Below are 13814 nucleotides of genomic sequence, written 5' to 3'. Positions count from 1 at the left end.
GAGGAAAGCCTGAACTCCTCACCCTGCCCTGTAGTTGCTCACTCAACATTGTCCCTTGAGCTCCTCTGGCACAGCTCACCATCCCTGGCTCTGTGGTGGTTTTTCGCTTGTCCAAGAGAGGACCTAGTAGAGGAACCTGTTCATGGCTCTTCCTTCTGGCATGGCTGACCAAGGCTCTGAACAAGCTTACCACCAGGGCATTGTGTGGTGACCACCTTCATCCTACAACATCCTGGTCTGGGCCCTCAGGGAGGAACACCTGGTCTTCCTCCTCCTGAGAGAGGTGGTGTCTCTAGAGAGCTCAGACTGATTGTTATCCACTTGTCTGTTTTTCTTGCCTTTCCATGTGAAACTCCATAGGGCATCCCCCACTGCACAGCTGTGTTTCACCCCAGAGAGATTGCTGTCACCAGGTTCAAATCCCAGATGGCTGTTGATTGATGGAGCATAAAACACCAGCAAATACACAACTGGAGGGGATGTGCAGAACAAAGGATTCTAGTGCAGAACAAGGGGTTCTAGTGAGGAGTCTTGCATGTTGGTAGTTGTGGGACATCACCCCACACCTGGAGAAGAGCTTGGGGCCAGTGTGTGCTGCTCACAGTGCCATGTTTCATCCCTGCACAGTCTCCAGACATGTTTACTACATTCACTCTGAGCCAGAGCCCAGCGGAGCAGTCACCCTTTCTTTTCTGGGGCATCCTGCCCTCTGTAGATGTGTGCAGTAGCCACACCCTCACCCTAAAAAGCAGCTAAAAGGGTAAATGGAGGACTCTTTGCCACAGACTGTTCACATCTCCCACACTGACCACAACGAGCTTCATGCAGAGGCAAGGCTGTGTGATAAAGAGATTTTCCAGCACTGTGCTAATTTCCCCCCAAGATAAAAAAGGGTGGTTCCTGCCAAGCACCCTCCCTGGCTGTGTCCCTTGGTGGGAAACAATCAGATGGAGTATGATGCTCATGGATCGTTCCATTTACATCTTTTTCAGGAAGTGGCCACTCCTAAATGCCAGCTGGTGGAAGGCAAGAACTCCTGAGGCAGTTGGCAGGATGTAGCCACCATGCTTAAACCCACCCCTGTGAAGCAGTGCTGACTTCCCTTGGGAAGTGTCTGTTCAGCTGCTGTCACTGGCACATCCCAACTCCCAACACATAAACCACAGAGGGCTGTGAGCTCTTGTAGATGGTGCTGGAGGAGTGTAACACCTTGGAGGTCAGCTGGCAAGTGTTTCAGAGCCATCCTACAACAGCAGCATATTTCTTGGTTGTAAAGCTTTGTGAAAGGAGGTGGCTCATCATAGCACCATCTGTAGGTGTGACAGTGACGCTCCCAGTTTTCCCAGCCTCCCAGTGACCCCACACAGAGATTATCCTTGTACACAGAGTGTTTGATGAGCACACATACTGTGACTTAGTGCTGATTATTGCACAGCATTGCCAGGTCTGCTCACACTCCCAGCTTCAGATCAGCATCAACAAACTCATAAATCAGCATTCAAGTAAAGGTACATCCCACCCATCTTTCCTACCCAAGAGTCTGGTCTCAGAACTGACACACTGCAGTCCCTCAGGGATCCTACTGCAGGTGACAGATGAGTTATGAGCCTTTGCATAATTGTCTTGCTCTCCAATAGTAGCTTCAAAATGCTGCAGGTTGGCCCTGTGCTGCTTGTCCCTGCAGCTCACCAGAGCATGGGCCAACCTGATTTTCTGCCAATCTTCCAGCCTGTGGATCAATAACAGAAAGAAGAAAGAAATTTTCTGGTGAAAGCTAAAGTCAGACCCCTTTGGGAGTGGGTCCCCTGCCAATTCATCGGTGCATCTTGATTAATGTTGCTTCACATATGTAGCCAATTTGTATTTGTACTCATCATTCTCAGAAGTTATGGCTGCTGGGCATTAAGTGCATGTTTTGTGGTCTCCAACAGCCCAAGTTGAGATCATGCCCTGTCCCACCTGTAATTGTTACAGTGTTTGTGTCAAAAAATCCCAGTTGTTAAATAGACATGAGGAAATGCTGTATTTATAGGTTTGGTCTTGTAAAGCCAAAAGCCAAACACTGAAAGCTGCAATCATAGCTCATCACCATTAATCTCAGCCAGTTACAGACATGCCATCTTTCCTTGTCCCTTAATTGTCTGTGCCACTGTAGCTGAAAATTTCAACTTCACCTACTTTTATGAACTGGGCCAATAAGGAAACCACTCTTTATAAACATGTGTGTCCTTAGAGAGGGACATCTGTGCTCAAAAAATATGTTAAAGCTCTAAACTTTGCAGTAATGACCCTTACTAGAGACCTGCTTTTGTCTGTGCGTCCAGGTCCCATAACCTCCCTCCCCTCAAATGCAGACTGAGGGTGGCACAGGTGGGTGATGGCCAATGGACTCAATTTTTGAGTGAGACCATAAAACCATGGGAGACTATTTCTTCCAACTACATTGGGGCAGCTCAGGCCTGAGGAAGAACTAATCAGTGACAGCGGTAATTTTTTTAACTCTTGGCCAATGAGCTTGGTTGCTGGCAGAGCTTTTCAAAGGTTGTTCCTCCAAGAGAGTGGAGAAAGAAGGGTCCAGAAAACAAAGTTCTTTCCCTGGTTGCTGAGGAAATCCCCAAACGCCCAATTCATGTTTGTTAGGATTTTAGGCCCAGCATCTCTCTGACCTGTGGCACATTGTTCCAGATGTAGCAGCAGGGGCTGCTCATAACAATATTTGATGGGATTCAACCATTTTCTCAGTTTTCTGCTTGAGACCTTCTCCTTTGCTCTCTCTCCTGCTCTGCTCCTTTTTATTCTCTTGCCTCAGTCCCTCCTCACCATCATTTGTCCAGTGGAAATTATCTACCTCAGCTTTCTTCCTCCTGCTTTCTTAGTTCCACTACTGTAAAATTACAACTCTCCCTCCTTTCTCTTCTCCTTTCTATTCTTTCCTCATTTCTATCTCTTTCTATTATCACCAGCCTCTCTTCCCTCTCTCATGTGCTCTACTTCCAGCTTAGAACTTCTTCCTGCGTGCCTGTGGCTTAGCCTCTCACTGTGTGCATGCTCAACACTTCTGCCTACTGAAAGCTGGAACCCACAGAAGACCCCAACTTTTCACAGGATCCAGTCCCTAAGAACCAATTTCCTTCCCAATATCAAAATTGTAATGAAGTTCCAGATATTTTTCTTCCTCTTTGCACCAGAAGATGCTGTGTCAAGGAATACTGTCTCCTGGCATTACTAGAAAGACATTTCAACCCACATTCCACTGGTGTGCACAGAGCTGTGCCTGTTCTGAAATATGCTGTGGCCTTTCCTGCTTTTGCACTGTTATTTCTACCACGATTATTTGGATCTGTGAAGTCTGGCATGCATAACCTTGAAGGCAGGAATTTGCCCTTAGTCAAGCTCTGTCTGATGGACTGATCCCCTTCTCCAGTGTTTCAAACTCATCCCATCCTTAGCATTAGAAGAACCTTCCCACTTCCACACACAGGTTTTCCATCTCGTGAGAAGTCAGGGGTGTTGATGGATCCCCTTAAGCTCATCCCACACCTCTGAAATGCCACTGTGGGTGGGTCTGTCAAAGCAGCCATATCTGTTCATTTACTGTAAGAACTGCTTTTGTCCTGTTCCCAGGATGCACCACACCTGCTGACCACCCCTCTGCTCCTCATTCCTTCTGACTCACCCAGAACAGAGGATACATAGCCAGGGTGTGGAATGCTCCCCTCTCCTCACTGCTGTGGTTCAGAAGGGGATTGTGCTCCCTTGTGCTCACCTACAGCATTCCTGCCTTTTCTCTGTGCCCTCACCTCCCCAGCACCTGCCAGCCTCTCGCTCCCACCATAGGCAGCTGCTTGAAATAATCCTTTATGAAACCTCTTAATTCTAAGGAGCTATTTAGGGACTTGTGTTCAAATCCCTCTGAAATCCTCTTTTTCCTGAGGCCTGCAAAATATAAAATAAATGCCACTGCCCCCATCCTCTGCTGCAGCAGGGGGTGACATGGGCTGTGGGAAAGGAAGGATTTTTCTGGTGCTGCTCAAGAGCTGCTTCCCCTGGAAATCCAGGTGTGATCCTCTCCCCTGGGAGAGGGGAGCTCTTCCTTCTGCCATTCTAGCAGATGTGTTCCAACAGCTGGCAGCTGGTTGTAAAACACTTGTGCCATGTCCATGACAGGATATGATGCCGTGTGGCACTGCAAGGCTTTGGCTGGCCAGCCATTGTGCATCGTGTAGTCTCTCCACAGACCTATTAAATGGTGTTGAGAGGAGTTGCATTGTACATCAGGTGTGCCCTTAAAGCTGGTGTCATTCTGGATGAGCAATTTGTCCTTGTCCATTGCCTGTTCCAGGGGGCTTCTCTCAGGACTGGAGGATCCTGGTTGCATCTGGTGGTGGTGGCCGAATGAGGAGGGGGTCTGCATCACTGATGGGACATATCCTCTGTGGTTTGGCCTGTACTGAGGGCTACCAGCTGTCACCAAGCATTGCCTGCCTTCCTCAGTGGCTGAGAGTGAGGCGTGGTGCTCAGCTCTGGGTGTCTACTGGCACTGGAGGCCACATGGAGTGCCCATAAGACACAGCAGGGGATGGGGTGCATCCCGGTATCCTCACTGCAGCCGTGGCTGAGGCAGCACTGCCACAGGCTGTATGGGGCTCCTGACAAGTGTGTGTCCATCATTCCTGTAGTACTGTCAGCTGGGAAGTGTCCGTATCTGGAGATGCTCAGGAGAGGTTAGTGCTCCCTGCGCCAATACCTAACAGCCATGACGCTGATGGAGATGCCTCCTGACAGCCCGGCATGATGCCGCTGTGCTGCCAAGAAGACGTCACCAGCATTCACTGCGGCCCCAGGTACCAGCCACAGGCCCTCGTGGGGTGGCATGTGTCCCCACCACAGCTCCTGGGGACAAGCAGCCCTCACCCCCTCAGCTGCAGCCCTGTGCAGACTGGGTGTGGAGGGATTTATCCTGGACAGTCATGGTGTTTCTGCTTCCAGATGAAAAACACAACTCATCAGGAAGGGACTTACTTGAATCACTGGTGTAGTGATATGGGGAGCAGGCTGGCCCCTGAAGGTTCCATAGCCAGAACACAGCAGCAGGTAACCTGGTGAGGGGGGCACTGCTGCCTGATCACTTCATCTCCCACAAGCCCAGGGTCCACTGGCAGAGCAAGGCATGGTGGCACAGCTGGATGTTTTTCTCCCTTTGAGGGCTGCGTGGCTCAGAGAAGACTCTTGGCCTGTTTGCATTGCATCATGCTGTTGAGAAAAATGCAACTATCCTGCACTAACCCTATAAAGAAAAACACCTCCTAGTGTTGTGCTGACACTGCTGACCCAGATCCAGAAAAAAACTGATCCATATCTCTCCAGACAAAAGGTTCTGTCGTTTAAACTCATCCCTTGCCATCAACCCAAAGAGCACTGCCTGCTGTCTGCTCAGTGGCTCCAGAGCCCCTCACACAGACATGGGGGTACCTCAGTCCCTGGGATGGCCCTGGGGTGATGAGTGCAAGACAAGGTGGTGCCTGTGCCCCCTGTTTCAGCAGTGCGGCTCCCTGCCTGCTCTCAGCCCATCCCCAGGGAGCCCATGTGCCTTTTGGACAACATTGGCTCCTGTCTGAGTGGCTGAGCCCATCCACCCACCACCCTCTTTTCTGTGCATTCCCCCTCCAGCACATGCCAGAGCTGACACGGCTTTAGAAAGAACTCCTAGGTGTGAAGAAGGGCAAGAGATGGAGGGGGATGGCTGTGCCTGGTTGGAAAGGGACAATATCCCCATCTGCTTCTCCCTGCCCTCCTGATGGTGCCACCGTGTCCTGGCCAAGCAGTCGCTCTGGGTCGCTGCCTTCCCAGCCCGTGGCACAAATGCTTTGATGTGTTTTTGAAGAACATTTGGTCCTGCGGGGGGAGGGGGGTGGATAGAAAGAGAGCTGACATCTCTGTTCCCTCTCTGCACTTACTGCAAATGAAGGGATTAGGAGTTATAATCCAAGATTCTTATTTTAAAGCGGCTTTTCAGCTCTGTGAGGGGAACTTCAGCGTGATGCTCCTGGGGGAGGTGGTGACAGAGCAGCTGTCACAGCCCCAGTCACCCGGGTGCCGAGGTTCAGTGGCACCAGGGTGCTCCAGGCTGCGGGAGTGGCTGTCGGAGCGGCGCTTCTGTAGGGAGTGGGAGAGCAGAGGACTCTGCAAGCCCAGGGTACAGGGGGTATCCCACCACTGGGCACTTGCCTTGGCACCAGGGAGTGCATCCAAATACAGGGTAAGGTGCCACCGTCAGGTTGCACCGCTGTATTTACAGGGGTTTCCAGATGTTTTAAGCTCTGAAAAGAAAGAGTGGGCTCTCTCTTTGAGAATGGAGGGCAGGTCTAAATGGCAACTGTCCGGGTGGGCAGCACAGCCACGGTGAGACGTGGCAGCCCAGCCCTCTGATGGCATCCCAGCCACTGCCTGGTGGGGAACGTGGGCACTCAGTCCCGTGGGGTGGCAGCACCACAGACCCCAGGACGACCCTCCAGTTGTGGGGACTCCTCTGCCGGGCAGAGCCTCGGCATCTGAGTGAGATCGGCTGCTGCCAATCCCCCGTGGCAGCGTCTGCTCTCGTGATGCTAAGTGCCAAATTGCACCAGCCCAAAGCACCCTGCAGCCCTTGGAAAGCTTCTGTCCCACACTGCCAGCAGTGTCTGCTTTGGAGAAATACAGTGATATTTCTACTTTTGTATTTGTTAACTCCTTCTCCTTCTTCCCACTGCATTCATGGCAGACCTGTTAGCAAACTTCTAGTTTTTTTCACTGGCATCTCTGCAGCCTTTCCTTGTGCTAATTATTATAGCCCTGCCTCTTCTAGGGCAAGTAAACAGATGGCCGGGGGTTTATCTTTGAACAAGCTATTTAAATAGGGCTCTGGCTTTTCCCTTGCACATTTCTTTCCTGGCTGCATGTCCTGAGCTGCTGGACGGGTTGTCCTTTTCACTAGGGATGCAAGGAGTTCTGAGATGAGACTGAAGGCTGAGGGCAGATCCCAGGAGATGGGTTCTTTTCTTTCCTTTTAGAAAGGGAAGATAATTCTGCCCTGGTTCCTGTGGCCTCATAGAGTGCTCTGTTTCAGATTTAGTATGAGAAATAATGTTGCTAACACCCTGATGTTTTAATTGTTGCTAAGTGGTGCTTACCCTAAATTAAAGGTCTCTGTCTGCCAGTGAGGAGAAGCACAAGCAGCCAGGGGAGAGCATGGCCAGGACAGCTGGCCTGAACTGGCCAAAGGGATATTCCAGACCATAGCACTTCATGTCCCATACATAAACCAGGGGGAGCTGGTTTGGAGCTGCTGATCACTGCTGGGGGATGGGCTGGACATTGGTCAGGGGGTGGTGAACAAAATGCACTGTGCATATTTCCCTCACTTTCATTATTACTACTACTACTACCGCCATTATTATTATTATTATTATTATTATTATTATTATTATTATTACTGTTATTATTGTTGTTGTTGTTATTATTATTGTTGTTGTTGTTGTTATTAAACAATTCTTATCTCTGCCCACAAGTTTTACAGTTTTACCTTTTTATATTCTAGTCCCTATTCCTCCAAGGGTGGAGAGGGGAAGAGAGAGAGCAGCTGCAAGGTACTTAGTTACTGGCTTGGATTAATCCATAAAATAAAAAAAAAATTACTGAAAAGTCAAGTCTTCCATAATGAGAGGGAATAGAAAGGTGTATATAGAATATCAGGATGGGCATATATCACTCTAAGTGTTTTTACTGCTACAGCCTTGGTTCTACACTCCTGTGGAGCAAGATCCTTCTGTTCCCTGTGGATTTTGTTTGTTTGTTTGTTTGTTGGCTTTGTTTTGTTTTGTTTTTTGTTTGTTAGGTTTTTTTAAATGAACTTGATATTGTTTGGGATACCCTACACTTAATGAGGAGAAAGGATTAGGAAGACAGGATTCTTGTTTTCAAGAAATTCATTGATAACTGTGCCACACTGTAAGATCCCAAGGCTGGAGCATGGGTGCTATATAAAATAAGATCCTGCCCTACATACTTGAGAATATTCCCAGATCATGGACTGTATGGTTTAAGATAGAAAACCAGCCAGCTTTTAACCTCAGTTAAACTCATTAACTGCAGAAAAGTTGCTTCAAGACCTACCAAGTGTGACAGAGCTCCCAAACTGATTAAATCCCACAACCCTACTAACCATGCATCATCATCCTTGAGGCACCTGCTTATTTTCACCCACCCTTCCCAGGTCAGGCAGGTATATGTGCATGACTCCAAGATGCCGAATTAAGGATCTGGGCAGTGATTTTACAGAGGGGCACGTCTTCCCCAGCAGCTGGTGATGACAAGAAACCTCTCTCTGTGGGGAATGGTGGCGCTTGACTCTGATCAGCTGTGCCCCAGGCACCCCCTTTCAGCACAATCTTCCCAGAGTACCCCAGATGAGGTGTAAATGGACCTATAATGACCTGCACACAACAGTGACACTGCAGGCACATGGCAGCTCTGGGTTTGTGGTGACCTTCCTGCCACCACAATGCTCCCAGAGAACTCCTCTCTCCGTGTAGGCATTGGGATGGGTCTCTGAGCCCGGAGGCAGCACCTTCCAAGCAAGCAGTGAAGCGCTGAGTTCAGTGGCGAGGTTGCATTTTGCTTATCAGAATAGAGCCCACTGACAGCAAAGCATTTGAGGAATGTGCTTAATTAAAAGTCCATCTGAAAAGTTTCAGAGAAAAATTGCATCTCAAGATTCTCTGTGGAAAAGAGCAGTGTATTTTGATCAATTCCAACCACACTATGTATCAGTTATTGCACATAATGGATGCTGTATAGATATAACAGGATACAGATGCACTGTGACAATTGTGGCATTTGCTTTTTGGGTTGTAACCCTTCGTACCAGCACTACCTATATATGTCTACATAGTATCCTTCCCAGAGACACTTGCCATCTTCCAATTAATAAGAGTATCGGTACATTGGGGCAAGTGGGGAGCATTTCACATATAGACAGTCTGGTTTTATTGCTTTCATCTTTGCTTTACAGCCAGGTGTGTGATCTGAACATCAGCCAGGAACTTCAATAATCTTCTGTTTCACAACATCTTAGAAAATGCCTGTTTGGGTTGGGCTGATTTATAATATATCCGTGGCACACAAAAACATAAATGGAAGCCTCTGAATCCCTGGCAATATCCTGTCTGTGTCTGGGAGGGCTTTCTGTCCTCCCAAGTGTTTCATGGTGGGCTTGGGGATCTAAGGGATTCTTTGAAACCAGCAAAGAATTTGCAATCTATAGACAGGGTTCTTTTAGCAGGTGCTATCTGAATCCAGCATCTGTTGGAGCCAGCTGCAGAGATGTAGCTTCTTGCCTTCCCCCAGCCATCACTTTGGAGAGGAGAGCTCGCTTTGTGTGCACGTGCTTGATTCTCTCTCAAAGGTTAGCTTCATTAACCTTGGGGTCATGCTTTGTGTAAATATGCACTTATATCTGATCTGCACGGGAAATGAAATTTTCCTTACGTGTCTCCCATCCAAATGTTCCCCAAGCCTGAGCCTGTGTAGCTGGTGAGATGTGCTGCAATGGTGATGCTGTGGCCAGCACAGCTATCCTACTTAGGCAGCACATGGTGCCTATGCCCCATGGTTTTTTCCAGCATGTCCTGTAGAGGTGCCTACACGCTCTCTGAGGTGTAGTCCTGTGTGTTGGCAGGTGCTGTGAGCACTGCCCCACGGTGCATGCTGCTCTCTGGTGCACGGGTTCCCGTGTGGCCACACGTACTGCAGTGCACAGGCAGCAAGGAGTGCTCTGCAAGGCTGTGCTGGCCTCCCTCCCCAGAGATGCAGCCTGCACGGCTGAGAGCATCCAGCCAGATGGACAGCAACGAGCTGTGGCACAGAAGGGCTCTCCCTTCCCCCTCACCGTTTTCCTTTCTGCCTCACTGCAGGGGTGAATTTCACAATTAAGTTGCCACCTCCCGAACAAGTTTATTGCTTCCTGGTTTCCTCTGGATCTGATCCTCAGAGAGCCTAAGCACTGAGCAGGCTGCCCCCGAGGCCAGCAGGAATCCAGATGCTCATCACTCTGTGGGAGCACCCCTTGATGCGTGGCTGTGCCCCTGCACGCGCCACTGGAGCCCGGGACACCGGGGTGGGGGCTGAGGCAAAGAAGACATTGGAGCACAAGTGACATTATCTCAATATAATTTCTAAAACTCTATTGATTGAACAGATAAAATACCTCTGATCTATTTTTGTTATGTTTGTTACAAAATATTAGCCATTTGGACTCTTTGCTAGGTGTGACCACACCACTTTTCCCAAAGGAAACTTTTGTTGGTGATATTTACAGCAGGAGACAGGTACAGACAGACAGGTGCTTTCAAAAGCCTATGCACAGGTAACACTTCTGTTGTTAGATTTTAAAAAGACACATTCAGATGGTGTGTGACTAGTGTTGAAGAGCTGGGTGACTTCAAAGCTGCTGTCCCAGGCATGGTGGTGAACGAGAGGACAAGGACATCTCTAGCTCACGAAACACTGCCGGCAGTCCCTGGAGCCTACACTACCACAGTGAGGCAGCTGGTGGGGTGGGAGATGGGGGGCTTGCTCAGCAACTTGCATTTCAAAGCAGAGCCTCTGCCAAGCAGCAGCATCCTTGTTTTAGGGGTCAGATTGGTTTTGGAAACCTCAGAAACATGTGTACATAGTAGCGGGTTGAGCCTTCTGAGAAACATGCAACAAAAGTCAAACCCTTACGGCTTGGAGGCCTTCAAATGTTCCAAATCAGGTGGTACCTTTCAGTATGAGTATTGATGAAATTCAGGTTGTGGACCATACCCACACCTTCCATCTACAGGAAGGAGAGAAAATATGAACAGTGGGATGCTTTGAAGGCCTTGTGAAAGCACTAAGTGTTGCTAACCCAGCAGCCAAGACTACGGCATTAAAAATTACTACAGGAGCAGAAAAACACTGTATTAAACCCAAATTGTTTGCAAGGCTCAGTTCTCCTGTCACATTTTCCCATCCCTTTGCTTGGTGCAAACAGATTAATTTCACTGGGCCTGCACCAGCATGAGGAAGCACCAGGATAGAGCCTGATCTAACACAGCTCAATCTCTCCTACTGTTCAGCAAAGCCACCTTCTCATTTGGCCACTCACTACCCAACACTCACTGCAGAACACTTTTCACTAGGTTTCTGTTTTTTCTCTCCCCCCCACTCCTTTTTAATATAGAAGGGCATGAATTTGGCAGCAAAAATACACTGGTTCATCTGGGTTGAACTAATCTCTGCAGCAGCTCCCTGTCTGACTCCTCCACCTGAAAGATTGTGCTAGGTTCATGATCAGAATCACTGCTGTCAAGAGCTGGTGATTTTTCTTTGGGTTGGTCCCTCCAGGTGGGCTGTGGTACACATTTTGGCCTTCATTAGGTTGTCACTAGATGCTCCTTCTAGCCTGCACCCTGACAGTCTGTGTGCAAGCGTGTCTGTTCACAGCTACGCGTAGTCTGTGTCTCGCTGGCGTGTGGGAGGGCTGTGGGAGCAGACAATACAATAGATCAGATGAGGTGCAGATATGTTTTAAAGTGCATGTTACCCTCCTAGACCAACCTTCCAAGACAAAAAAAGAATCTGTATTTTGAAGTGAAATCCAAAGGGCTTGGCTCCACAGCGGGATTTTGACCAATCTGTTCCATGACAACCTGGAACAGAGTAGTTTTGTGCCTCTACAGCTAAACCCAACAGAAGAGGTGGTAGCCAGCAGGCTAGTAGACAGCAAGGGTTATCTACATTTGCTTCTCTGTCCAAAGCTCAAGGCCAGCAGCAACCTTTGCAAGGTCAGGGAAACAGAACCAGCTTGCCCTGAGAGAATACTGTGCCTCAGATACCTCAGCACTTCAGTTCACTCACTTCTACCCTTCATCCAGCATGGAGAAGGGAGTCTCAAGGCAGTTTGCCTATTTCCTCTTTAGATTCTTGTAGCTCTCCCAATCAATTATTAAAGCAGCAAACATCTTTTGTAGGAACTTCATAGGCATTGTTATAAATATTTTATCTAAAAAAATTATTTCCTTAAGTATCTTAAGGTTTTTTGCTGTTGTTACTTTGTGTTAAATGTCAAGTAAAATCTAATTTATTTATTTATTTTAACACACACACAGAGCTTCATTGGCTCACTGCACTCTGGAAAAACCCTGAACTAGTACTGCCATTCCTCTTAGACAGTGAAATAACTACTGGGAAGGGGGGACAGTGCCAGTGCCTCCTGGACACCCATTCCACTGCAGCAGTGAGCAAAAACAACAACAGCCACACACTGCATTGACCAGACAATGGCAGATGCCGCACATACTTTCTTGGGAAGCTATGGGCTGCTCAGATGAGGTTCTGGCTGCTGTGAGGCAGCCCTGGAGGGAGTCGGCAGCAGACCAGACCAGTTGTGCCTTACAGCTGGCTGGAGGGTGAGGGGCTGAGCCCTGGCCAGGGGAGAGGACCTCTCCCAGCATCCAGTTTGGGATGTGGAGCATCCAAACTGCCCTGGGGGACTGGCTAAGAGTAAGCTTCTCTGGTTTGGAGTGAGACTGGGCTTCTATTCAGGGTTTTCTTACAATCTTTTCTGTCATCTGCTTCTACAGTCTTCACTGAGGCTGTGCTTGTGGACTACCCTGGCTATTACAGATAAAAGTGGCGGCCTCATGCCCAGGCAAGCAAACAAGTCAGACCTCTTGGCACAACTGGATCCATGGGTCAGGTTCAGACACAGGGGGACCTGGAAGTGAGCGGGCTCTTCCCCTGGAGGGCTGGCCAAGTGCAGGAGACCAGTCACTGCAGCCCCTTTCTGTTTCCCTAACTCCAGCTGGGCTTCTGCCCAGGTCACATATGTGAACTCTCTCCCTGAACATCCCAGCACAGCCAGCAAGCATCCAGGGAGCACTGAGGGGAGCTAAGTCTATCCCTGATGCACTGTGGCTTTTGTCACTGGCAATGGCCCCAGAGATGAGCACACTGACACAGTCCCCAAGGAAATTGCTGGGTGGCTTTTACCCCACAAGGTAAAAAAAAAAAAAAAAAAGAAAAAACATTTCTACTTCTGCCTTTGCTGTCCCCCTTTCCCAGACATTTTGCACATCCCCACCACTGACAACAACTCCTGCCATTCCTCACCCTACCATTATATCATCAGCACCCACTGCTCATGTCTCAGCTTGCATGGGAAGGAAGAGAATTTCTGTCTTTCCCTCATAAAATAAAATAAAATAAAATAAAATAAAATAAAATAAAATAAAATAAAATAAAAATGAAGGCCCTAAAAGGCATTTTGTCCTATTTTAGAATCCTAAAGTTGATCTTCTTAAACCTCGAAGGGAGATAGAATGATTGAAACCAAAGCCTTTAAGCTAATTAATATCTTCCCCTCCCTACTGCACAAAGATTTTTTTTCTAAAAATACATCTACAGCCCATTTTTAATGCTGTCTTCCTTCACATCAATGTCCTCAATTAAGCAGAGGAACTGAGCTGTCATGTCTATCTCAGGATCTGCCCCTCCTCTTGCTTTGAAGCTGAGATAGAGAGGGAGAGAGAACAGGCCTTGGAGCCCAGTATCTGGGCAGCTTTCTTATAGGAAGGCCTGATGGAGGTAAGAATATAGCCAGGCAAGAGATACATATGGAACCTCAGATGAGGGGTCTCCAAAAAGTCCCTTCCCTCTAACACAGATGGAAGAGCCCAAGTGAATGGAACACTTCTCCCCAGGTGAACATAATGCTCAGCTTTGCTTTCAGAGTACAGAAATGCAGGTGGGCA

The sequence above is a fragment of the Cinclus cinclus genome, chromosome 4 (assembly GCF_963662255.1).
Source record: "Cinclus cinclus chromosome 4, bCinCin1.1, whole genome shotgun sequence".
NCBI lineage: Eukaryota > Metazoa > Chordata > Aves > Passeriformes > Cinclidae > Cinclus > Cinclus cinclus.
The sequence above is the reverse complement of the archived record's forward strand: the minus strand, read 5'-3'. Positions refer to the sequence as shown.